Genomic DNA, 25698 nt, shown 5'->3' on the forward strand with positions numbered 1-25698 from the left:
TTCTCAAAAACTTAAACTTCTCCCACTGGGCCAAGTGTGGTGGCTCACACCTGTAACTGGCATTCAGGAGGCTCAGGAAAAAAAAAATCGCAAGTTTGAAGCCACCCTGGGCAAACACAAACACCCAGGACACCAGCCTGGGTTACAGGGCTAAACCTTATCTCAAAACACAAACAAAAAGAAGACAAGATATTTCTTCCTGGACAATAATGAGGAAAATGTGCCAAAGATTCTGAAAATAGGTTCCAACATCTTGAGGAAAGGGGCACTATTGGACAAGAAGTCAGCCACCCAGAGTCACTACTTATGAAACAGTGCTTCAACTATACATCAGCTTTGAGAGTTTCTTTAGAATAAGACTGACCACACAACTTAAAGCAATTCTTCTGTTCAGTGGAGACCTTTGAGCACTATTGCATGGATTTTCAATCCACACTTTTGATTAAGAACTAACAATAAAACTCTACAAGTAACTCTTAGAGTCAAACTTTGTAGGTATGATACATCCCCTCCTGTGGAAAATTGGACTATCCTGATGAGACCAGAAAATAGGCTATTGCGATGAGACTAGAAAAAGCCAACAGGACTGGCAGAGGCTGGAGAAGGCTTGTGAAGCACCTCTTGCCTGCCCAGTGTATCCTGCCCTTAGATGAGTATTAATGAAAGGGAAATATAAAGCAGGAGCTAGAGTTTCTGTTCTATAGATTTCACTTTTATGATGATCAGGGTTCTTCCATCTATAACAATTATACTTCTTCTCCAACAAGAAACATCAATTATAGTTTAATGTGATTACAGCGTATTCAACAAAAAATATCCATAAAGAAAAGACTGAACTAAATCTAGGAAAATAGAGCATTTTTTTTTTTAACGTGGCAGTCTTTTTAGTAACCTCAATTGTATTTCTTTAAATCGTGTTTTCTTTAAAGTCGTGTAAATTATTTAACTTAAATAGTGGCAATAGTAAGCAATCAGCTTAGGTTTGATCCACATTTACAGTTGTTGAGTATATGTGTCTCAATCAGGCCATCTTAGTTGCGTTGTATATCCCTAAATAATTAATCAGAAACACATGGAAAATTTCATGTACAATGGTTTCAGTCACATTTATGTGTCTGTTAATCTGTGTATTGCCACATGGCCATGACTTACCAGTGATGCTCAGTCATCTTTCTCCTTTGGCAGCAGGATGGCAACTCTTAGACTCTGCCTTCTTTTTCCTGTATCTTTGCTTGCATTTCCTGCCTGACTCTATTATATTTGGCTTTGGCCAAATCAGCTCCTTTATTAACCAATGGTAATAAAACATCTTCAGAGCATACAAAGAGGCACCTCACATCATATAACAATGAGAATAAGCCAAATATTCTCATAACAGCATGGAAATTTACTCAGTTATTTTATGTGAACAAAGCAGGACATACATAGGCCTAAGTCTGATGCAATGTTAACTGCATGAAAAATATAAACAAGCAAATTGTTCTAGTTTAGTTCCTATTGCTATGATAAAACACTGACCAAAACCAACTTGGGGAGGAAAGTGTTTATTTGGCTTACACAGCCAGTCACAGTCCATCATTGAAGGAAACCAAGGCAGGCAGGAACTCAAGCAGGCCAGGAACCTGGAGGCAACAACCAAAGCTGAAGCCATGGAGTAACACTATTTACTCGCTTACTCTCCAAGGCTTCTTATACAACCCAGAACTACCTGCCCAGAGGTGGTGCCACCTACAGTGCACTGAGTCCCTCTCACATCAATCCTTACTTAAGAAGCTACTCCCACAAACCTGTCTACAGCCTAACCTGACGGAGGAGGCCTTTTCTCAACTGAGGCCCAAGCTTGCAAATAAACCAGCACATCAGTAGCAAAAACCAACTAGAGAAAATAATATATAACATCAGGAGGACAGGGATCTTAGAGCTGCCAGTTTATGCGACTTCCCTTTTCACCTCTCTGTGTGTGACTAATCGTGATGAGATAAAGACCATAAACTATATGATAACACCACTTTCAGGGTTGTTTAAGGACAGTCAATGAAGGACATGGCTACGGATGTTCAGGAAGTAAAGACAACCATGAGTCTGCTCTTCCACTGAGTTTTAAAGGCCAAGGGCATGAGGAGACGACCACCTCTTACATGAAGTAAGAGATGAGAAAATGATGGCCAGCCTAAGCAGTCTCAAAGAGCTCCAATGTCTGGGTAGAGGTGGGGGTGGGGAAGTGAGCTGCTGAGCTGACTGAAATGTAATTTTCATTACACAAAGGAATGGAAGCTCAAGTGAGAAATCAGCTATTTGTTGATACGAAGATGCCATTGATTATAAAATGCATCATTAATTTGTGTCCCATTATGAAAGAAGTATGTCTCAAATTAATCTATGAAACAGTACATTCTCACCCCTTAAAATTTTATTTTACTTTTGCTGAAAAATCTCTTTAGACTTATTGGGACATAGATTTTTATTACTTGTCACTGAGATGCATGTGTAAAAGGGAAGCCAAATTAATGGATTGAGAAATTCCTGAGAACATCTCATATAGATTTTCTTCTAAACCTGATTTTATCGCACTATTGCATTTGGAGGGAGATAAAATATTCCTCACCATATCCTTAGCATTGGGTCCAGGTTTCCTTGCACAATGTTGCCATCTGTTCTAAAAGGAGTAAATATAGGTGCATTCTTGATTGGCACCTTTTTGCTTACTCAGTAACATTGCAGCTTCCTACACTCACATGAATCTACTTCTCTAACACATTGCCATGACACCATCGCTTTGAAGCAATTCCTAGAAAGAGCAATAACAGAAAATTTGCTTTCCTAATATTATATGTCCGTTCTCCTTCTCTGTTCCTGATCTTTTAGGCTCACTCCAACTTTTCATGCTGCTAAAGAAATGCAAACGTTTTTATGATGCATTTTTATTTATGTGTATGTCCCACATGTGTGCAGGTATGTTCCCAAGAGACCAGAAGAGGGTGTCAGATCCTCCTGAACTGGAGTTCACACATGTATGGGCAAATACCAAACATGTTAGTATTGCTACTGGAATCAAAAACAATTACAAAATTTCCTAAATAAGCTCCTGAGTTCAGAGATGCTAACAAGTATATTGGACTTAATTCAATGTGACAATTTGAGTTGTGAAAAGTGCACCTTCTATACACCTGAGCTTACAGAACACGGTTGTGCCCATTACACTGGTTGGGCTCTCCAAACCACAATGGGGAGCGTGTTTTGTGTGGTTGAAAGACATCCAGCCGAGAGTTTCACAAGCTGTCTGCCACAGGATAAGATCTGGTGTGGTCTCACCAAGACTGCAGGAATTGGTTAGGCAGGAACAGTGCCCTTTGAGCTGTTGACGTGAATAGCCTTCACACAGGAAGTGTCACCCAGTCCATTTTTCTGTCCCTTCAGAGAAGACATTTCCAACCTGTGCCCTCAGTCAGGCACAATAAATCTCCTACAAAAAGCAAATCATGACCTTCTCTTCAGAATGTGGCTTAGCCAGATATTTAAAAAAAAAAAAAAAAAAAAAAAAAAAAAGCCATAGGGGAAAAGGGAGCATAGACATGATAGACATGGGGTTAGGGAGCATAGACATATTAGACATGGTGTTAGTGGCTCAGTCTTAGAGTCCTATTGCAATGAGCTTGAGTCCCAGATTTGTGTTCACTTACTTTATGACAAGTCACTTGATCTCTGCATGACAAAGACTAGGTAGGTGCACTGGCCAGTTTGTGAGCAAGGCATGGAAAGCAAGCCAGTAAGCAGCATCCCTCCATGGCCTGTGCATCAGCTCCTGCCTCCAGGATCCTACCCTGTTTGAGTTCCTGCCCTGACTTCCTTTCTTGATGAATAGCAATAGGGAAGTATAAGCCAAATTTAACCCTTTCCTCCCCCAACTTGCTTTTTTGGGTCATGGTGTTTCATCATAGCAACAGAACCCCCAAGACAAATTGATACCAGCGTAGTGGGGTATTGCTGTGACAGACCTGACCATGTTTTGGGGAGGATTGTGGAAGGACTTTGGAACTTCAGGCTACAAGAGCCATTGAGTATTGAGAGCTCTGTGGGGTGTTTTGTGGGAGCTTGGAAGATAAGAATGTTGAGAGCAGTGCAGAGGATGGATGCCTGGTTTGTTGACTACGGCAACTCTTATAAAGAAAACATTTAATTAAGATGGTTCACTTACAGTTTCAGAGGTTCAGTCAGTTATCATCATGGCAGTGTGCAAGCAGATGAGAGTCCTTACATCTTGCTCAGAGGCAACAGGAAGTTAACTGACTGTCACACTGAGTGAATCTTGAGAAAAAACCTCCAAGCCCGCCCCCACAGTAACAAACTTCCAGCAGAAGGTGTAGCCCAGATTAACGGTGTGCCCTCCAGCCTCAATCGAGATCTAGAACAAAGATGAGAGCCATCCAGCCTCCTCCAACAAGACCACACTTCTTCCAACAAGGCCACCCCTCCTCCTAGTGCAACTCCCTAAGAGTAATGGGGGCCAAATACATTCAAACTACTAAAGCTGGGATGTTTTGATGCTGTCAACTGGAGGTAAGAAATTAACAGTGATTAAGAAGAGATCAGTTTCACTGAGGTGAAATCTGAGAAGTGTTTCCTGAGAGCAAAAACAAGCTTTGTTCCAGAGGCAGCCCAAGTTGTACCTTGTGCTGGCAGCCAGACTTGGCAATGTGTAGGAGTCTCCCAGGTGGAACTGGTTTTGAAGGCATGAAGGGTCATGGAGAGCATCTAAAGCTTGGCTCTGTGAGAGGCTAGGAGAGGTCATTGTTGAAGATGCAACTTCAGTGGCAATTGAAGATCAAGGACTGAAGGGGGTGTACAAAGAAGTTGAAGCCTGGAACCATGAAGAGAGCTATGAGAGGCTATTGGCAAAAGTGCAGCCCAGTTGCAAAAGACCCCTGCCCTACTTGAGTTCCTGTCCTGACTTCCTTTAGTGAATAGCAATGCTGAAATGTAAGCCAAATAAACCCTTTCCTCCCCACCTTGCCTTTTGGCATTTCATCACAGCAATAGAAACCTTAAGACATCATCTGATTCCTTTATCTCTAGTTGAGCATGCAACTCATTCTACTAACTTTTGAGGCTTTCCTAAGTCAATATTGTCATCAGTTCATTCATCTATTCAAGAGAAATGGATACATAAATACAACTCCTGTCCAGGCAGCCCAGACACAGGTCAGCAAACACATCATTATATGATGGAAGCAGTGGTCTTTGAAAGTGAGAAAACAAAGAAAGAATGTTTTGATGGAGAACAAAGGAGATTAAATTTAGAGCCCATTTAGGGAAGCCTGACTAGAAGATAATGTTTACAAATGTCTAGAAACAGGAAATGAACAGGAGCAAAGTAGAGGAGAAGGCTCCCAAGACTGCAAATGGCTACTGTAAGAGGAGTTCGAAAGTGAGCAAAGAATCATGCCTCAGGATGAGACTGAAAACATATAGGGTCACAAACATGGTTGGAGTATAAGCTGAAACACAGCTGGGATCATTTCTAAGTACAATGAAAAACACTAGGAGACTGTGTTAAGGAGATGCTGTGGTATGGTGTGGTCCTATATACAGGAGAACTTACTGGGACAGAGAGGGGTGTTGTTTCAATTCTCAAACACAAAGGTGGGGGTTGCCTTAGTTAGGGTTTCCATTGCTATAAAGAAACACCATGATCACGGTAACTCTTATGAAAGTAAGCATTTAATGGAGGCTCACTTATACTTTCAGAGGTTTAGTCCATTATCTTTTTGGTGATATTCAGGCAGACATGGTGCTGGAGAAGGAGCTGAGAGTTCTACATCTTGATCCACAGGCAGCAGAAGAACCAACTGTGTATCACACAGCATGCAACTGGAGCATTTAAGAGACCTCGAAGCCCTTCTCCATAGTGACACATTTCCTCCAACAAGGCCACACTCCTAATAGAGCCACTCCCTATAGGTCAAGCATTTAAGCACAGGAGTCTATGGGGGCCACATCTATTCAAACCACATTTCACAACTAGCCCCCTGTGCTCTTGTAGCCATAACGTAGTGCAAAATGCATTTAGTCCAACTTCAAAAGTCCTCATAGTCAAGCAGTAAACCCTTTTATCTATATATCTTTACTTGAAAATGTTCATTGCGTCTGTTTGAGGCCTGTGGTTTCTACAGCACTGTTGATGCTGGGCCCTCACTGGAACTCCTCTTGGTTAGCCTGTTTTCACCCTGGGTTGGGAAGATTCTGCGGTTTGGGGTCTACAGGACCAGACCCTTCACGTGCGACTACCATAACAAGATTGATTTTTCTTTTCTCTTTGTTTTCTCTTAAACTTTATTTTATTTTGGGGGGGGGAGGTTGCAAGGGCAGACAGTAGATACAAAGGGACAAGAAAATAAATGAGATGGAGATGAATGATGTGAAGGAGGCAGAGAATAAATTTAAAAAAAAAAAAAAAGTCCCCATAGTCTGTCATGGTCTCAACAATGTCAAAAAGTCCAAAATTCAAAGTCTACATAGTGTAATTAATTGTAACCCCCTGTAAAATCAAAATCAAAAAGAAGGTCACAAACTTCCAACATAACAGGGTATATATTACTGTTCCAAGGTGGAGGAAAGACGGGATAGTGAGGGAGTACTGGGCCAAAGCAAGACTGAAAACCAGTTGCGCAAACTTCAAACTCTGCATCTCCATGTCCGACGTCAAAACTCTCTTCAGATCTCCAACCCCTTTCAGCTTTGTTGACTACAACACACTTCTTTCTCTGGGGCTGGCTCCACTCCCTGTTAGCAGCTCTCCTCAGCAGGTATCATGTGACTCTGGCATCTCCAAAGTTTTGGAGTCTCCAAGGCAATCCGGGCTCCATCTTCACAGATTTATGCAATGGCCTCTCTTGGTCTCCATTTAGGGACACCCTTGACATATACCTGGCCTCCGAAGCTTTCCTTGTGTGAGGAGGGAAGATTCCACAACCCCTCTCTTCTATCCTTGACTCTAAAGCCAGAACCTCATGGCTGAAGCTGCCAAGTTCTGAGGCTGGAACATGGGCCCCACAGTGCATATCACCCTCAGCACCACTGTCTTCCATGCCCCTACTAGTATGGCCCATCTGTCTCAGCTAGGGTTTCAATTGCTGTGAAGAGACAACGTGACCATGGCGACTCATAAAGAAAAACATTTAACTGGCACTGGCTTACAGTTTCAGTTTAGTCCATTATCATCATGCTGGAAAACATGGCAGCATGCAGGAAGGCATGGTGCTGGAGAAGTTGAGAGTTCTGCTTCTTGATCCACAGGCAGCAGGGAGTGTGTGTATGTCAAACTAGGCAGAACTTGAGCATATAAGACCTCAAAGCCTGCCTCCACGGTGGCACACTTCTTCCAACAAGGCCACACCTCCTAATAGTGCCACTCCCTATGGGCCAAGCATTCAAACACTTGAGTCTGTGGGAACCACACCTATTCAAACTGCTGGGGGGGGGGGGCAAGCTGCATTAGCTAGATACTGTGGCTGTAAAGGCAGGGGAATGTGTGAGAGAGCGGAGGGGGGGTAAACCCCTCTCATTTCCTATTTAAACAACTCGCTATCTGAGAAAGCATTTAAATAATAGGCAGGCCTCTTGAGTTCAAGGACAGCCTGGTCTACAGAGCAAGTACCACGCAGGACAGCCAGGGCTACACAAAAAAATCCTGTCTGAAAAAAATATATTATTTATTTTTATGTGCATTGGTGTTTTGCTTTCATGTATATCTGTGTGAGGATGCTAGATCCCCTGGAGCTGGAGTTACAGACAACTGAGCTGGCATTTAGGTGCTGGGAATGAAACCCAGGTCCTCTGGGAGAGTAGCCAGTATTCTTAACCACTAAGCAATCTCTCCAGCTCCTTTATTATTCTTTCTTACAGAACCTTAGTTTTGTTCAGAATAAACATGGGCCCAGCTAGCATGCTTAATCTCCGAGCTGCTTTCTGTAGAGATTGCCCAGTGACACTGTTCTGCTGGATATCAAAGAGGACGATGTGTGCTTGAGACCTCTGAGAAATCTTTGCTTTTCTTATACACATACCATTCATCCTACGTGTGCCCTCCCTCCTCCTTTTCTTCCTCCCCCTCTTCTCTCCTTCCTCCTGCTCCTTTTTCTTCCCCTCCTCTTCCCTCCTTTGTAATGCAAGCTATTGCTATCCAGGCTGACACTGAACTTGAAATCCAGCCCAGCTCCCCATCCTTCTTCATTTTGCATTTCAGAAGTCATCTTTGAAAGAACGACAACCACACCTAAGGCTAAGGCAGAAACACAAACAGGAACAACAAACTCCAGGCTTTCGGGGGTATATACAAATAACCTCTGCATTAGGCCAGTATTATTTGACTTTTCTGTTGCTAGCCAGGAAATAGGCACCTTTTTCAAGCACTGACTTGATACCTATCAAGCAATGTTTACATGGTGCTGGAGAGCTTCAGGTAATTATTCTATTACTGGTTCTTTATTATAGCAGTTATATTAGTACACATGTACCTTTCTGCTTGATAGATTACATATACTCTTAAGACAAGGATTCCCAGTCTTTGCCTATCTGTCCCTGTCTATAACAAATGTACAGTAAAGTCATTGACTGGATAGCCCCCCTTTCCTCCTCTAGAGAAGACATAGTCCAAATCTCAATGTCTGTCTCATCTCTATGGCATCACTGATCTCTTGCTCTCAAATCCATAGTACCAAAGTCTGTGACATCCTTATATCATCAGCCATCTCTTGATCTCACATCCACAGTACCAAATTCAAGTTGGTTTTCTTCGGTCTTACTAAATTTTATCACGCATACTTAAGGTATGTAACACAGTGCTGAAGTAAATGTATAGATAGTGAAATGGCTGCCCTAGTGACACAATCAACATGTCCATCACCTCACACATTTGTCCTTTTTATGAACAAGTTTTGTGGCAAGGACAGCTAAAATCAACTCACTTCACAAATCCCAGCCACAGAACACTTTTAGAGCCCATGGGATTCGTGTTGTACATTGGGTCTCTACACTTGTTCATCTTAAAAGCCTGCTATTCTGTGTCCTTGGGGCCACACACCCCCCACCCCACCCCTTTTCCCCAGCTCAGCTATTGTTTTGTTCTCCATCTCTATGTATTTGAACTTTTTGATTCCACATATAAGATCGTGTATTTTTTTTCTTTTGGTGTCTGGTTTATTTCACTAACCATAATATCCTCCAGGTTTGTCTATATTGTGCCAAATAGAAAAATGTCACTTGTTTTAAGGGGGTGCTACAGTTTCTTTATTCATCCACTGATGAAGACTTAGGCTGTCCCTATACTTGGACTTCTGCAGACAGAGCTACGGAGACAGGGAAAAAGCACACTTCTTTCTGAGATGCTAATTTCACTTCTCTTGGGGATGCATTCAGCAGAAGGATGGCTGGGTTGTGCAGTAGTACACTTTTTAATCTGGTCTCACTGTCTTTTAATTTTTGCCCAGTGGCCTTTCAAGTAGGCCTTATTTTTCATTTTTTACATAAAACCTAGATGGTGTTTGGGGGTAGCTTTGAGAACTGCTGTTTTACACACTTTTGGGATCAAACTATGCCCTCCTATAAATTGCTTCTTAGTGTGTAGAACAGTGGCTTTCCAGATTGTGCCTTGCCCTGAGACTCCGTTTTACAAGCAGCTTTTGCCTCCATTTTTTAGGGTGAAGGGTGATCATGCTCCTGGGTGAACCCCCAAACAATACCATTTGCCTGGCACTACATATATAGTACCAACTGAAAAATGACTTATCCTTGAGATTAGAAAAGCAGTCGCTCTATAAATTCACTGAGCTAAGTGGAGACTATAGGGGCACATGAACATATTAAAAATTGTATCAGAGAAACCAGGCTCAAGAACTTACTGGATACACCAGACCAAGGACAGGGTATAACTCCTTCATCTGGACTCCATAAAGCATATATTTAATATTGCAAGGAACATATTATCAATACCTGGTGCGGGCATTCGTGTGTGTGTGTGTGTGTGTGTGTGTGTGTGTGTGTGTGCGCCATGCCTATACATGTGCCTGAAGGACAGACAAGCAGAGAATCCCCAGTACTAAGAGCTTCAGCTCAGCTGGATCCCCCACTGTGATGTGGCAGACTCAGTGGCCATGTGCCTAGCCCCTTCCTCACTCATGTGTACCTGCTCTTTAAAACTCTGCAGTCGGTTCCATCTTCCCTCTCTCAACCCCAGACTGCCCCACAGCCTGGTCTCAGCATCAGCAGCTTCTTCCACGTGGCTGGTATGGGCTCATCGCCCCATTCATACCTTGTATTTCTATCAGCTGGTTTTCTAAAACCTCTCGAACTCTGTTGCGCCCCCCCCACCCCGCTCCCTTAACCTGCATCCTTCTGTAAACTGCATTGTGTGTGTTTACTATATGCTGTGTGATGGGACAGTTAACATTAGTAATGAAGATCGGAATAAGACAACGCAAACACTGCATTTAGCCCGGTCAGATTAGCAGTGTAGGCAGGATTATCTGGCAAACTGCTGATTGTCATTCGACAAATACTGACACTGGAGAAAGGCACAAATCTGCGTTTCTAACATAGTGTGCACATAGTGCATGCGTCATCCTGATTAGAGGCGCAGGCATCAGAATGGTCTTCTTGATTTTCGCCACCTTTAGATTTCTCTGCTGGTTGCCTCCCTCTCCCCACTCCCACCCTCCACCCCGGTTCTCTCTCCCTTTAGCTACTTCCAAAATCAGAAAATGCAGTATCTGGAGTCCCTGCTAAAAGGAAAAGTCATCTAGTGCTAATGCTTCAGAAACATCAAAACACTACAAACTGAAAGTGTGTAGCCGGCAAATCCCCACCTGTGGAAATGAAGCTGCCGAAGTCTGGGCTTGAGAATGGAAGCCAGTCCGTGGATATAAGAAGCGGCAGACACTCTGCCATTGAGTCAAGCCTTTGACAAATGGTCCTTGATGAATCCCAATTTGCACAGGGATTTGAAACTTTCCATGCTCTTCTATTTCATCAGCTGCTTTCAGTTACTTTTAAAGGAACGCGTTTTTAATGAGAAATTTCTGACGGAGAATGCAGTGCAGATGGAATTCTTTGAACAATTATTTCTTTTGTTGGTGTCTTTTTTCCACAGGACCCGCTTGCAATTAAATAAAACAGTAATTAAAACTAAATTCACTCAAAAAAATCATTGTCCCAGCAATCACCTCTGGGATCCTTCATCCTTTCTTTCCTCCGTGGAGAGAATGTCTTATCAGAGATCCAATCTAAGACAGAGAGCCTTTGATTTTTCTAATGTGGAAACACAAATTGGAAATATTCTGGAAACGTATGATTATAGAGCCTTCACAATACAGTGAAAATCCGAAGATATAAGGCCACGGGATAGTTGGATTCTCTTTAATTTTTTTTAATTTCTGTACAAATTTAAAACACATTGAAGAATTTAGTGACAGAAGCCTAACAGGCACAGGCAAATACATCTCTCCTAGGGCAGACATGAATAATTCAGTCAAATTTAGCAATGGCGAAAGTACAAGGCTGAGCCTTCCTCAACTGAGAAAGGGTGCTTTTAAATCTGCTGTTAACACCTCAGCTGAGTCTTTGAGGTGTGTCAGAATGTTTCAGGGATGACCACCCTCCCATATTCCTTCCTTCTCTTTCCTGGCCCCTCCCTTTCAGGCTCTGTATTCCCAAAGTTCACCATCGTCTTCCAACAATACAAGTCAGCCTCTGCCTGGGCCAAGGCAGACCTCTTTTCAGGCCTCATGAGCTATTCAGCAAATTTCTCTATTTCTGCCTTTATTTAAACTACTGGGTTTTCCTATGATCTTGATCCAGGCCTGCTGATGTTCACTCCCCACTAACCATCAAACTGATATCCCTAAGGGTAGTTAGTGAGTCCCTTCCCAGCTCCTGAGACTCCCTTTGACAAACCGGAGGCATTTCAGGGGTTAGTCCCTACTTCCTTTCCTACCTAGTTCCCTATGTGTGTTCCCTATGGGGTCAGAAACGGGCAGAAACTCAACCACATTAAGTTGCTCTTAGCTTCCCCATCCTTAGTCTTCGAGCTATTTCCTCTACAGAGACTACAATTCTCCCATGCTTGTATCTTCCCTTCAAATCCAAGATCAACTAGAAAAACCACTCTGTGAACTGGACTCTGAGGGATGCCTTCCGGTCCAGAAGAATTATACAGGGTGCAAAACCAAACCAAACAGAAAGCCTGGAAGTGACTTCTGGCACATACTTCTCTTTCTCTGCTCAGCTGAGGGTGCACACTCCTTGTAGTCGTGTGCGTGTGCTACATGTATACGTGTTTATGTGTTTGCATGCATGTGTGTTTGACTATCTGTGGAGGCCTAAGGTGAATATCCTCCATTTCTTCTCTTAGTTATCGGACAGTGTCTCTCATTGGACATGGAACTCACTAATTTGGGTAGGCTGGGTGGTCAGTGAGTTTGGGATCCCCTGCTATTAGCCACTCTAACATTAGGATGACAGAGCTGCACAGCTGTACCCAGCATTTCACTGCAGTTCTGGGGATTCAAACTCAGGCCCTGGTGCTTGCATAACATACACTTTACCAATTGAGCCATCTCGCAGTCTCAGGCCATATGATGTCTCTCCTTTTCTCTTTTTCTCTTTCCTCTATGGAGAAATTGAACAGAGAGGTGAGGGATTCCCTCACCGTGACTAGTTTGAGAGGAGGGTGGACATGTGGGAGGCATCCACCCAGCATAACCACTCATTTCTTAGAAGCATTTGGTAAGATGGAAGGTGGCCATGTCTCTTCATCAGAAGAGTGAAGAGGTCTGGATATTCTCTTCTGACACCAAGACCTTCATGTGACAGCTCTATCAAGTCCTCCTGGAGGAGAAAGCTAACAAAGAAACAACCAGCTGATGATAAAGATGGAGCTTTAAGTTTTCCTTGTCTTCTTAATGAGGGATTTCCTGTGCCACCAGTATTTTACGCCAAATCTGTCCCCTTTGACACAAGATCTCACTGTGGGGCCCTGGCTGGCCTGGAAACTCACTATGTAGTATCAGCTGGCCTCAGTTTTGCTATAATTCTCCTGCCTCTGCCTGTAGCACGCTGAGATAATAGGCATGAACTACCACCCCTAGCCAGCCCGATCTTCTGATGGCAAGAACACTCAATCTGATCCATACAAAAGGTGATATGGTGATTTGAGAGTACTGGGGCATCCTCAGAGGAGCCTAGAGAACCAAACACATGCAGACTCCTCATGGGAGACAGAACAAGTCACTTCCTTCTTAGGACTCACCCGCTTTTTTGAATATAATTGTTCTTTCTCTTTCCCTCCATCTCTCTAGCTCTGTCTCCCAGTCATTACTCTGTCTGTCCATTGTCATTCCTTCCCCAAAGCTTTAGCTTGCTATTTGGTTCTATGACCTCTAACTTTGCATATGATCTTCAGTCCCTAACTAACTTAGTCTTTTATTTAGTTAGATTTATTTACTTATTTATTTTTACATGTGATTCTTTTGCCTGCATGTATGTATATGCACCATATGCATGCTTCGTGCCAGAAGAGGTCAGAAGAAGGCATTGAATCCCCTTGTAACTAGAGTTACAGATGGTTGTGAACTACTATGTGGAATCTGAAAACAAACTCACATCCTTGGCAATAGTAACAAGAACTCTTAACTACAACCCCCAATTTAGTCTTTTGGTAATCCAATTCTTCCTTCCTGGTAGAGAAATAAGATTCACCCTTAAAAATAAAAGCATGTTGTCGCTAGCTGTGTGATGCTTCATGCCTGCACTCTCAGTATGTAGGAGGCTGAGACAGAAGGCTTGCACAGGTCTGAGACCAGCCTCTGCCACATGGTAGGACTCTGTCTCAGAAAGAAAAATATAGAAAGAAAAAGAGAAAAACATCTGGAGCCAGGCTACTAGCCTGACTACGGCTGAGTAGGTAGCCCATATGTGAGTGTGATGTGCATAGTAGGAGGTAATATTGGGGTGACCATAACTGTGAGAACTCACTGTGAACAGCTTCTCCTCTTAGAAGGGACCTGTGATCAGTCAGCCTGTGAGGTGATACAGACTCTGAGTGTGTGGCCTAGAGGTCACATCAGGGCTTCTCTTCAGTGAGCAAAGCGCCAAGAAACAAGAGTCCTCTGAATTTTTTCATAATTTGGAAATCTTGCCTATATAATTTATTATTGGGGTTTAGTTTTTAGTTTCACATCGTAAATAGGGTCAAACACTAAGAAATGCCTTTCCAATCACACACTCATAGAAAGGTAGTTCAGCTTTGGTGAAGTAGGGGGAGAAATTAATTCAACACCACACACACACACACACACACACACACACACACACTTACATGTATAATCTATTAGCCTTATATTTAGTTAGAAAAGTCCATGATGAACCTTGTGGAAATAGCTGTAAGTACAGGAGATAATTGGGCACATTCATCAAACAGTATCAACAAGAAAAGCATTTGCCTATAGCTACTGAACATCCTAGGATTTAGTTCTAAGAACTTAGCATTAAAGAAAATTGTCAGCATCAAATCTCTTTTAAAAGAACAAATAATCAAAATGGGTAAATGATGTAGAAACCACATTTGGAGAAAATTGTCCTAACTACCACTGTGTCCTCCTTGGTGTGCTGAAGTGACAAGAAGTCCTGATGTCTAGTCTGTTATGTAACTGGCAGAGTTGGTATCATAGTTGCCACCTTGTTGGTTTCATTTTGTCCAATAGTTACAGCATGTATCTGGCACCTCAGCTAAGGTGCAGAGTCCTGGAAAACTCCTGTTCTTGAGAAAGAGTTAAGTTTTGGAGAGTGATGAAGATGGGTTTTTTCTTTTCTTCCCTTTTTCAATCCAAAGTCTTTTATATAGCCCAATAAACCCTCCATTCTTTTGCCTCAGTCTTTGGAGTGCCAAGATTATAGCATGCATCACCATGCCCAATTATGAAGACAATTTTCTATGTTCCATAGCCAGTCCTAAGAGAAAAATATCTGGAGGAGGACAGGGTTTTTATTCCAGTTTATGGCTTCAGAGATTTCAGTCCATGGTCACTTGCTTCTTTTATTTCTGAGCCTGTTGTAGGACAGAACATCATAGCAGGAAACATGTCATAGGACAATGCTGGTCACCTCATTGTGAAGAAAAAGGAAAGGAGAGAGGTCAGGGCAGAGAAGGAGAGAGACCTCTAAGAACCCACTCCCTTCAAGTAGGTCCTACCTCCTCAGCTACCATCACTATCCAAAATGACCCCATTGGTGAAGTAGCCCACTGATGAGGTCAGACTCTTTATAATCCAATCATATCCTAAAAGCAGATCATCTAACAATCAATACTTTAGGGACATGTGGGAGAATTTCACACCCAATCCATAGCACTATTGTTTAGTAATAAAAGTAAAAAGAACAAAAATATAACCCAAATATGATAGGGATGTCTATATAGACACCAATGCCTATGTTGCATACATGGGAAAGATTGAGTCCTTTTACCATCATAAGGGTGCCCTCCATCACTTTTAGTGGTTAACAGTCTGAATTCTCTAGCTAGTGAAATAACAAAAATATTAGCTTAAAAGAAAGAAAACAAAATTACCACTTTCATGTAATATCACTGTCTACTTTAAAACGCAAATCCATTAATAAAAGAAACTACTATTACTCTAAAAAAAGAAACTAATAGAGCAGACTGAGATATAATAGGAAGGAAACTTCCCTGAGCACAACAGCAAACATATTGGAGTTGGCTCAAGTTCCCAAATTGAGCCAAATGATACTAGCCTTCATGCCTCCTGTTTTTTCATATTATAAAAATAAATGCTTTGTGCCATGAAAATAGGAGAAAGCTTCATCAGTAATTAGGAATGTGAAAGACAGTGTGAAGAATACAAGAACTCTAACCAAGATTGAGTGAACACAAGAACGATGGGTCCTCACATCACTATTTGATTATAAGGAAATTTTATCGACAAACAAACAGAAACAAATAGAGTACTTGAAAATCGAACCCAGAAGAATTTTAAGAAATTTATGTTATGAGCAAGTAGAATTTAGCTTATGCATTCTATGTAGAGCACAATTTGTGATCCTATAATCAAAGTAAATTAGATACAAACTTTAATTGTGCTTACTTTACCCTCTGTAAATCACAGTACACACTCAAATTCTGAAAGAGAGGAAATGAAACCTTAGGAAAAGGTTATAAGGGCAGGTTGCCAAAAATCTATAGAAATCACCACATTAATTAACAGAAATATGATCTAAATGCTCTTCAAAATAAAAATGACAGTCTGTTATCCTGGCAATTATTAAGTATTTTACTAGCAGGAGTAATCAATTAAATAAGATTTTAAAAATCTGAAACAAGGTCTCACTTATATAGCCTGTCTGGCCTGAAACTCACTATACAAACTCTGCTGACCTTAAACTTACACAGAGCTCCACTTGCCTCCACCCACTGAGCGCTAGGATCAAAGGCATGATGCTACATCCCCCTAAATAAGATGGAAAACACCTTTGTTTCCAGCACTTGAGAGGCAGAGGCCTAACTATTTCTTGAGTTCATCTTATTACCTAATAGAGTAGATAAGGTTTCACTTAACAACATCATATTCATAGCTCTTTTTCATGCCCTGAGTTAACTTCATGGAATACATTTCCAGACATGGGATAAATGTGTGGGGAAGAGGATAGGGAAGTCTTTACAATTGTTGATAACCCTGTGCTTTCTAAAATAACTGTTCTCAGACTATACCAATGAATGTAATAGTATCCTTGCCAGCTTGAAAATGTCACCTCCAGGATGCTCCATTATACTCCTTTTGTTTGCTGTTGAGGTTTGTAGATTTTTTTCCCCATAATATTCATATTGTCTCTTGTGTGACTCATCTAAGGACAATTTCTTAGTGATATGCTAGCTATAAGAACAATACCCACCCAAGAAGTCCTTCCTAACCAGGTCATGGTGGCAGTGGTGGAGCATGCCTTTAATCCCAGCACTGGAGAGTGGAGGCAGGATGAGCTCTGAGTTCAAGGCCAGCCTGGCCTAAAGCATGATACAGGACAGCCAGGATTACACAGAGAAATCCTGTCTCAAAAGAACCAAAACAACAAACAAAAAAGGGTTTTCTTAGATGGCAGATATAGAATTGTGTTCCATATGTTCAAGAGCATGAAACTAAGAAATGAGGGATTTTTCCTTTATTTAAGCCAGGGACAATGTCAATCAATAGGACTGACCTTCCAAGCCTGCACAGGGCTGCTTCTACTCCAAGTAAAGCTGCAAATTATGGAAAAGATGACTTCTTCCTAGAGTGGCAAGCCTGGGCCCTAGACCTGAGGCTTGGTGGACACAAAGCTCCGTCCCTGCATTAGTTATCTTTCTCCTTGCTGCCACAGAATACCTACTAAAAAACAACTTCAAGTAGGAGGTGTTTATTTGACTCGGAGTTCAAGGGAGACAGCCCATCATACTGGGGAAGGCATGATGTCTGGGGGCTCTGTTCATGGCAGTGGAAGCTTGAAGCACAATCAGAAAGCAGAGGGTTCAGACAGGAATCAAGTTGGACCCTCGAGACCTGCCCCCTACTTATCCACTTCCTTCAGCTAGGCCTCCCCTCAGTTCTCAACCTGTGGGTCTTGACCATCAGAAAACACCTATTTCCGATGGCATTAGGAACCCCCAACTATAAACTTATTTTTGTTGCTACTTCATATTTGAGCAGTGTCTCAGTTCCTAAGACCATTGGAAATTTGCCAGGGGTCACAACCCACAAGCTGAGAACTGCTAAAGAATCCGCAAGGGCCCCAAACAATGTCACTACTTGGAGGCCAAAGTGTTGAGACACATAGGGGACACCTAACAGTCATCATTTTGTCCCTTTAAGAGTGAGCAATCTGACTTTACCTTGCACGAGTCTGTATTTATGCAGAAATAGTGGTTTTCTTTAAAAAAAAGAAAGGAAGGATGGAAGGAAGGAAGGAAGGAAGGAAGGAAGGAAGGAAGGAAGGAAGAGGAGGAACCCTGTCATTTCCTGTCTATGACAGCTTCAGTTTGAGGAAAATGCCACTTCTGGCTCTTTTCTAAGGTTTGGAATGTATTAAAAGCAGGCTAGTTCCTATTAAGGACCCAGGAGTCACATGTAAGGTCTTGTAAAAGTAAGTGTTATGTGTGGTACTGCTTCCAGTTAGCTGTTCAGTAGCCCGAGGAAACCCTCTGAGGCTCTCTTTCCTGTCAGTTTTAGCATGTTTGAAGAACACTTGGGGCTGAGGAGACAGATCAGTAAGTACTTGCTGTCCAGGCATGAGTACCTGAGCTGGTGTTCCCTAGAAACCAAGTGAAATATCTGCGTAGCGAGCTTCTAATTCTAGCTCTGGGGAGGCAGGCAGAGGCAGAAGATATGTGGGGCTTGCCGGTCAGCCAGCCTAGCCAAAATGAAGAGTTCTAAGTTCAGGGAGAGACCCTGTCTCAAAAAACATAAGGTTGAGAATGATAGAAAACACATCCTATGTGGATGTCTGGCCTCTACACACCCATACATGGGTGGATACATCCTTAAACATGTACACACATACATAAACATGAACATATACGTATACCATACATACATTCATACAAATTTTAAAAATAACCCTCTATCTCTATATCTCCCGTCCTTGTTCTGGCCTCTTACTGGTCCCCTTATTCTTCCAGATAGAGGCATTTATTTTGCACTATCAACATAGCATGCTCAAGTCTTTCCTAGATTAAGATAAACATCGCTTTCATCCTTCCTTTGGCTCTTGACAGCTAGGTTTCTGAAAAGTCTTGTGGAGGTTTGAAAGGAAATGGTCCCCAGTGGGAATGGCACTATTAGGAGGTTTGGTCTTGTTAGAGGAAGTATGTCACTGTGAGGGCAGGCTTTGAGGTCTCTTTTTCTCAAGCTTCTCTCAGTGTGACAGTCAACTTCCCAATGGTCAAGATGTAGCCAGTACCACCTCTGCCTGTGCATTGCCATGCTCCTTGTCATGATGATAATGGACTGAAACTCCAAAACTGTAAGCTGCCACCTCAATTAAATCTTGTCTTTAAAAGAGTTGCTGTGGTCATGGTGTCTCTTCATAGCAAAAAAAAAAAAAAAAAAAAAAAAACCCTAAGACAAGTCTCTATGCCACCCATTTGCTACCCAGTCTGTGGTAGCCAGCCTCCCATGCAATTCCTCTAGTACTCTCACACAAGACTATCATATCGGCTTAACCCCTTCACTGCCAAACTCACTGAGCATTTTCATGCTTTATTTATATTGACACTTCAAATGATTGATCACGCTTCTCTCTGGGAAACTTTCTTCTCCTTGGTGTCCTTGGTTTTGTCACACAAAATTGATGGGAGATGTCATTCTGTAAATATGTTTCTTATACTGGTTAATGAATAAAGCACTGTTGGCCAATAGGAAAGCAAGATAGGCGGGACTAGGAAACAAGGAGGAGAGAGGAAGTAGTAAGGAGGAGTCAAGATGGAGAGCCTGGAGAGAGCAAGACACCAGCAAGATGAAAGCACATGGAAATACGTGGATTACCAGAAATGGGTTACCAGAAATGGGTTAATACTTAAGACAGAGCTAGCCGATAAGAAACTAGTACCTGGCCAACAGCTTTACATCAAATACAAAGTCTCTGTGTATTAATTGAGGCTTGTGCAGCTGTGGGACAAGGCCAGCGGCGGGCAGAAAAACCTACTCCTTACACAAGACTGTGTGTGTAGTGTGTGGAGAGGACTCCGATTTTCCAGTGCCTCCCAAGTTCCCAGAACAGTGCTTTGCCCACAAGAGACTCAATCAATGTTTGATGATTTGATTACTCTTTCCTGGTTCAACTGCTTACTTAGACACTGGCAGTACCCTCCCACCTCTGCATTCAACCAGTGTTCAGCTTCAGCTTTGAAAGACCAAACAACTGGCTTCATCCTTCATCCTGAACCTGTACTTAAACAATAATGACGTGTCTTAATTAAGGTTTCTATTGCTGTGATAAAACACCTATGATAGTAAACAACACGAGGAGGAAAGTGTTTGTTTCATTTACACTTTTGTATCACAGTCAGGGAATAAGCTCAAGGTAAGACAGGATCCTGGAAGCAGAAACTGATGTGGAGGCCATGGAGTAATGCTATTCATTGGCTGGCTCCTTGGGGCTTCCTCAGTGTATTTTTTATAATATGAGGGCCATCAATCCTGGGGTAGCACTGCACAATGAACTAGATCCTCCCATGTCAACCATCAATCAAGAAAAGGTACCACAGGCTTGTCTATAGGTCAGTCTAGAAAGAACATGTTCTTGGTTGAGATTCCTTTTTCTAAAATGACTCCAGCTTGTGTCAAGTTGACATAAACCTAGACAACACATCATGTGATAACATAGATTTTCACTATAGCATAACACAGAAACAAAGGGAAAGAAAACGCTAGTTTGATGTATTGTTAATATCAAAATGCTCATTTTTCTATAAGGTGAAAATGTTGAATGTATATATTTCTATGTAAGATATATATATATGCAGAAATTCTATCTATTAAAATACACTTAGCACTGCAAGAACAAAATTATATACCTGAGGATGTAGTTCAGTTCCTAAACTGCTTACTGATCATGCACTAACCCCCGTGTTCAGTCTCCTGGACCACACAAAAAGCTAGGTTTGATGACACACATCCTATTGTGGGAGTTTGAATGAGAACGGTCCCCATAGGCTCATACATTTGAATGCTTAGTTCCTAGATGGTGGACTGTTCAGGAAGAACTAGGAGGTGTAGCCTTGGAGGAAATGTGTCACAGGGGATGGGCTTTGAGATTTCAAAAGTTCACACGAGGCCCAGTCTCTCTGGCTCTCTGCCTGCTGCCATGGATCAGGATGTAAGTTCTCAGCTACTGCTCAAGCACTGGGCCTACCTGCTTGCTGCTATGCTTACTATCACAATGGTCACAGACTCACCCTCTGAAACTGTAAGCAAACCTCCAACTAAATACTTTTTCTTTTTATAAGTTTCCTTAGTCATAGTGTCTCTTCTTAGGAATAGAAAAGTAATTAAGACACCAATCGTTAAGAAGGGACGATAGTAATATCTGAAGATCAAAGTCATTCTGAACCAATGAGTTTGAGGCCAGCCTGGGCTACATGAGATCCTGTCCCAAAAATAAAAGGAAAAAAACTGTAGAACTAGAAATGCTGTTTCATGTACAAAAACTATTAAAAGATTTTAAATACTTAAAATATGTCTCAGAACTGAAGAGGTTGCCCAGTGAGTAAAGTACTTGTTACACACAAGGACTGAGCTTCCAAGTTCTGCTTTGCAATGTCCATAAGAAATGCAGAGCCTGAAGCATGCACCTATTACACACAACGGAGAAAGGAGATTGGGTCCCAGGGAATCCCTGACAAGCCATTCTAGCCAAAACAGTGAGCTCCTGGTTCAGTGAGAATCTCTGTTTCAAAAGACAGAAAAACAACTGAGAAGGACAATCCAATGTTAAGTTTTGGCCCATGCACACATGCGTGCACCACACATACACACACAAAGAAAAGATAGAGATCATAACTATTATTTATAATAGTTTATAGATGCAAACTATGTTAGATATTTTTAGCAAGCATTATTACATCTAGGCCAGAGCTGGTGCACACACCTATAACTGCAACATTCAGAAGTCTGAGACATAGGGTTCATGAATATAAGCCTACCTTCAGAAACATAGTGAGATCCTGTCTTTGAAAAAAACCAAACTTTTAATTAAATTTAATCAAAAATTTTCATATCAAGTTACAAATAATAGAAGTCAAAATAATGATAAGATAAAATTTCAGTCTCTGTGGGCTTTCTTGGTATACTGACATTCATATAAAAATAGAATCACTTTTAAGAGGCATGTTTAATTTCCACTAATTAACTGCATTAGGCCATGAGTCTTCCAAAATGCAGTCCTTTGGGGGATCCTTTCATGTCTTGTGAGGATAAGCTAAAAGGACAATGGCAACGTTGCCACCTCAAAGCCTCACAAATAGGAAAAGCCCTCCAAATTCTACAAGTGACCAACAATGGAAACAAAAGAACAACATGCCCATCAGATATAAAGAAGCCAACAGAAAACAATAAGTTACTCCAAAATAGTTCCTCCTTATGGGCATTTGAATGAAAATGTCCCCAGCAGGCTCAGATATTTGAACTTCACTTGTGGTGCTGATGGGGGTTTGGGGCTTTGATGGAGGGATTGCATCACTGTGAATAGACCTGGAGTATTAATAGCTTCACTCCACTTCCTGGCCGACCTTTGCTTTTAAGATATGAGCTCTCAACTTCCTGCTCCTCCTGCTATGCCTGCTACTTTCTGCCATGTGGTCTCCCTGCCGCAATGAACTCTTTTCCCTCTAGAACCATAAGCCCAAATAAACTATTTCTTCCATATTGCCCTGGTTTTATCACAGAAACAGAAAAGTAAGTGATGTAGGTGTTGGTATCATGAGTGGGGTATGTATGTGATGAACCTGACCACATGGTTTTTGGAGAAACTGTAGAAGGTGGAAGGCACTTTGAAGATCCCCCCATGGAAGGCCTCATCCTCCCAGGGGAGCAGAAAGGGGATGGACTGAGGATTGGTGGGGGGGAAGGAGAGGGAGGAGGGGAGGGTTCTGGAACTTGGATTGACATGTAAAACAAGTTTGTTTCAAATTTAAATTAAAAATTAGCATTTAAAAAAAGAAGAAGGTAGAAGGGTTTGAGACTTTGGACCAGAAAAGCAGTTGAATGCTGTAAGCAGAACTTAAATGGACATTCTAGTGGCACAGCAGACTGTGTATGCCCATGGGCTAGAGTCCACTTAAATGACATTTCCACCAATAATCTAGCTGCTCTGGTCCTAAGAAAGTACCTGTCTGGAGCTAAAATAAAAAGTAATGAACAATTTTCTTTGTCCCTGGAAAATTCAAGAATCTGTGGCTTGGTTGTTAATTAATAACTCATATACAAGTTATAATGCAAAAGCACTAGTGGGCAGAAAAAAAAAAAAAAAACCAAATGTACTGTTTGAAGAGAAACAGGATACTAGGAAGCTTAAGGTTAAGCCAGGGCCTGTGCTGAAAGAGGGTCTGTAATTGTTAAGGTCATTGGTGTCATTAGGAAAAGCTTTCTCTGCACTGAAATAAAGGGAAGGATGCCCTTAGGGCCAGGCCCCACCCAGCTAAACTTCCAAATTGTGAAAGGCAGCCTGAGGAGTTTCACCTCCAGAAAGCACTTAAATAAAAAAACTGTTGCAAGGGGCTGAAGGAATAGCCCCAGGGTTAAGAGCCCTGGCTAACCTTCCAGACAACTTGGTGGGTGGTATTAATTCCCAGCATCCTTGTGACAGCTCTTCTGGCCCCAGTAAGTGCCAGGCATGCCTGCTCCTCAAACATACACACAGAGTTAATCCCATCTATCCAGAATAAGACCACTACCATAGTTTAAAGCCAAATTTGAAGCAAGCTGTAATTAAATACTGGCCAAGTGGATGGGCACTGGCTAGGTCCATACTCAGTTCCTGTGAAATGGCCCTGAATCACAACTTTCCTTAAGAGGGAAAACCCATAATTCACTGCATTTCCCATCAGGTCCAATCAGGGACAAACACACAACCTGATGTATTTCCTGACTACTACCTCCTGCTCACATGTAATCAATCCCATCTGACACAGATGGGTCAAACAAACTTGGTTAGGGGAGTAAAAACATGTTGCTTGTTATCTCCCATAAACAACAGCCTCCAGCATTTCAGAAACTATCTGTCCTTGGGCAAGAGGCTTGCAGATTAGAGGCATTATTTTGTTTCATGGATCTCTTGGGCATAGTAATTAAAACTGAATATGTAACTTCTGCTCTCACACACCCATACACATAAATTAAAATCATCTTTTGAAAAGCCCTTGCTGATGTGATTCAAGGGTACCAGGAGCCACTCCAGGCTGGCAACAGAACTTGGCAGTGGCATCTACGTAGCACACTCCTTAGAACTATGAAAGGTTACAAGAGTGAGGAAGTCATAGATTCTCCTTCCAAAGTTTGAGAGAGCCACTGAAGTCAGATAATATGTGACAAATGTCCGTTTGTAAAGGCCCCGAACGGCCATTACATGAAGATGTAAAAGTGAAACCTGGATTTCAGTGAAGACCCCAGAATGTTGAAGATGCCAAAACCAGGGTATCTGTCAAGGAGAGCTACATATGGGAAGTGGAACTAGCCCAAGAGTTGCGTGTATTTTACAGGTAGCAAAGCTGAAGTGGAAAAGCCATCTAAACCTGCTGATACCACATATGGAGCTGTGGAATTTGATGTTTGACCTGCTAGATTCCAGTCTTGCTATGTCCCATCCCTCCCCTCTCCCCCACAGAAGATAATGCATAGTCTGTGCCTTTGTATGTTGGAAGATGGAATTTGCCTTTTTTTTTTTTTTTAACAGGATGTTAAAATTAAGACATTGTCTTAAGCCAGGCATGGTGGTGCATGCCTTTAAGCATATCGTTCAGGAAGCAGAAGCGGGCAGATCTCTGTGAGTTCAAGGCCAATATGGTTGACGGTTGACATAGTGTCAGGACAGCCACGGCTACATTACTGAACTCCATTTAGTCAAAGATGAAGGACAAGGATGAAAAGGAAGTCTCAGAGAGACTTCCAACTTTTAAAGTATTGTCGACAGTGAAAGACTGGGGAATTCTAAAGTTGGACTAAATGCATTTTGTATTATGATAGGACCATGAACCTTTGGAAGTCAGGGAGTAGAATGTAGTGGTTTGATTGAAAATGTCTCCCATAGGCTCAAGCAATTAAAGGCTTGATCATCACTTGATGGTGCTGTTCGAGAGGACTGTGGAGCCCTTGGGAGGTGAGGCTTTACTGGAAGAGGAACATCACTGGGGCAGGTTTTGAGGGTTTATGGTTTTGCCTCACTTTCTGATCACTCTCTGCTCTATGCATACATTTTAAGATATGAGCTCAGCTTCCCGCTCTTGCTGCCATCTGATATTTGCTGTCATGCCCTTTTGTCATGATGGACTCTTGAATCATAAGCCCTAATAAACTATCTCTTTGATATCTTCCCTGGGTCATGGAATTTTATCACAGAAACAGAAAAGTAACTAATACACTTCTCCACTGATCTCAACCAAAAGCTAAGGGCAATTCAATATTATCAATGTGCTCATCCATTCTTGACCACGGGAGACAAATGGGAACAGATTTGAATACGGAACAAGTTACTCTGTAAGATTTTCAGTTTTTACATAATAAAACAGTAATAACAATTATACTTAAAAATAAGAATCCAGAGCTGTGGTGGTAGCTTGGTTGTGAACACAAACAGACAAGAGTCTGAATCCCAGCCCCTACATGTCATGTGGGTGTGGTGTAAGGATTCAGACATTACACTGGCCTGCCCCTGTCACCTGGCAGAATGCACTCAGGCAGTACTCTGGTCAGCTCAGGGTTGCATGAGTACTAGTCTGCAGGCAAGTGGAAAGGACCCCTTTAGAAGACAGACCCCTGCTTATACTCTCTTTTGCTCTCTCTTTTATGCTCTCATTTGCTTTCCAGCTCTTCTCTCTCTCTCTCTCCCTCTTCCCCCCCTCTCGCCTCTCTCTTCTGTTCCTGATATCTCTATGTCTCTTCCCTTCACCCT

The sequence above is a fragment of the Phodopus roborovskii genome, unplaced genomic scaffold (assembly GCF_943737965.1).
Source record: "Phodopus roborovskii unplaced genomic scaffold, PHOROB, whole genome shotgun sequence".
NCBI classification, from domain to species: Eukaryota; Metazoa; Chordata; class Mammalia; order Rodentia; family Cricetidae; genus Phodopus; species Phodopus roborovskii.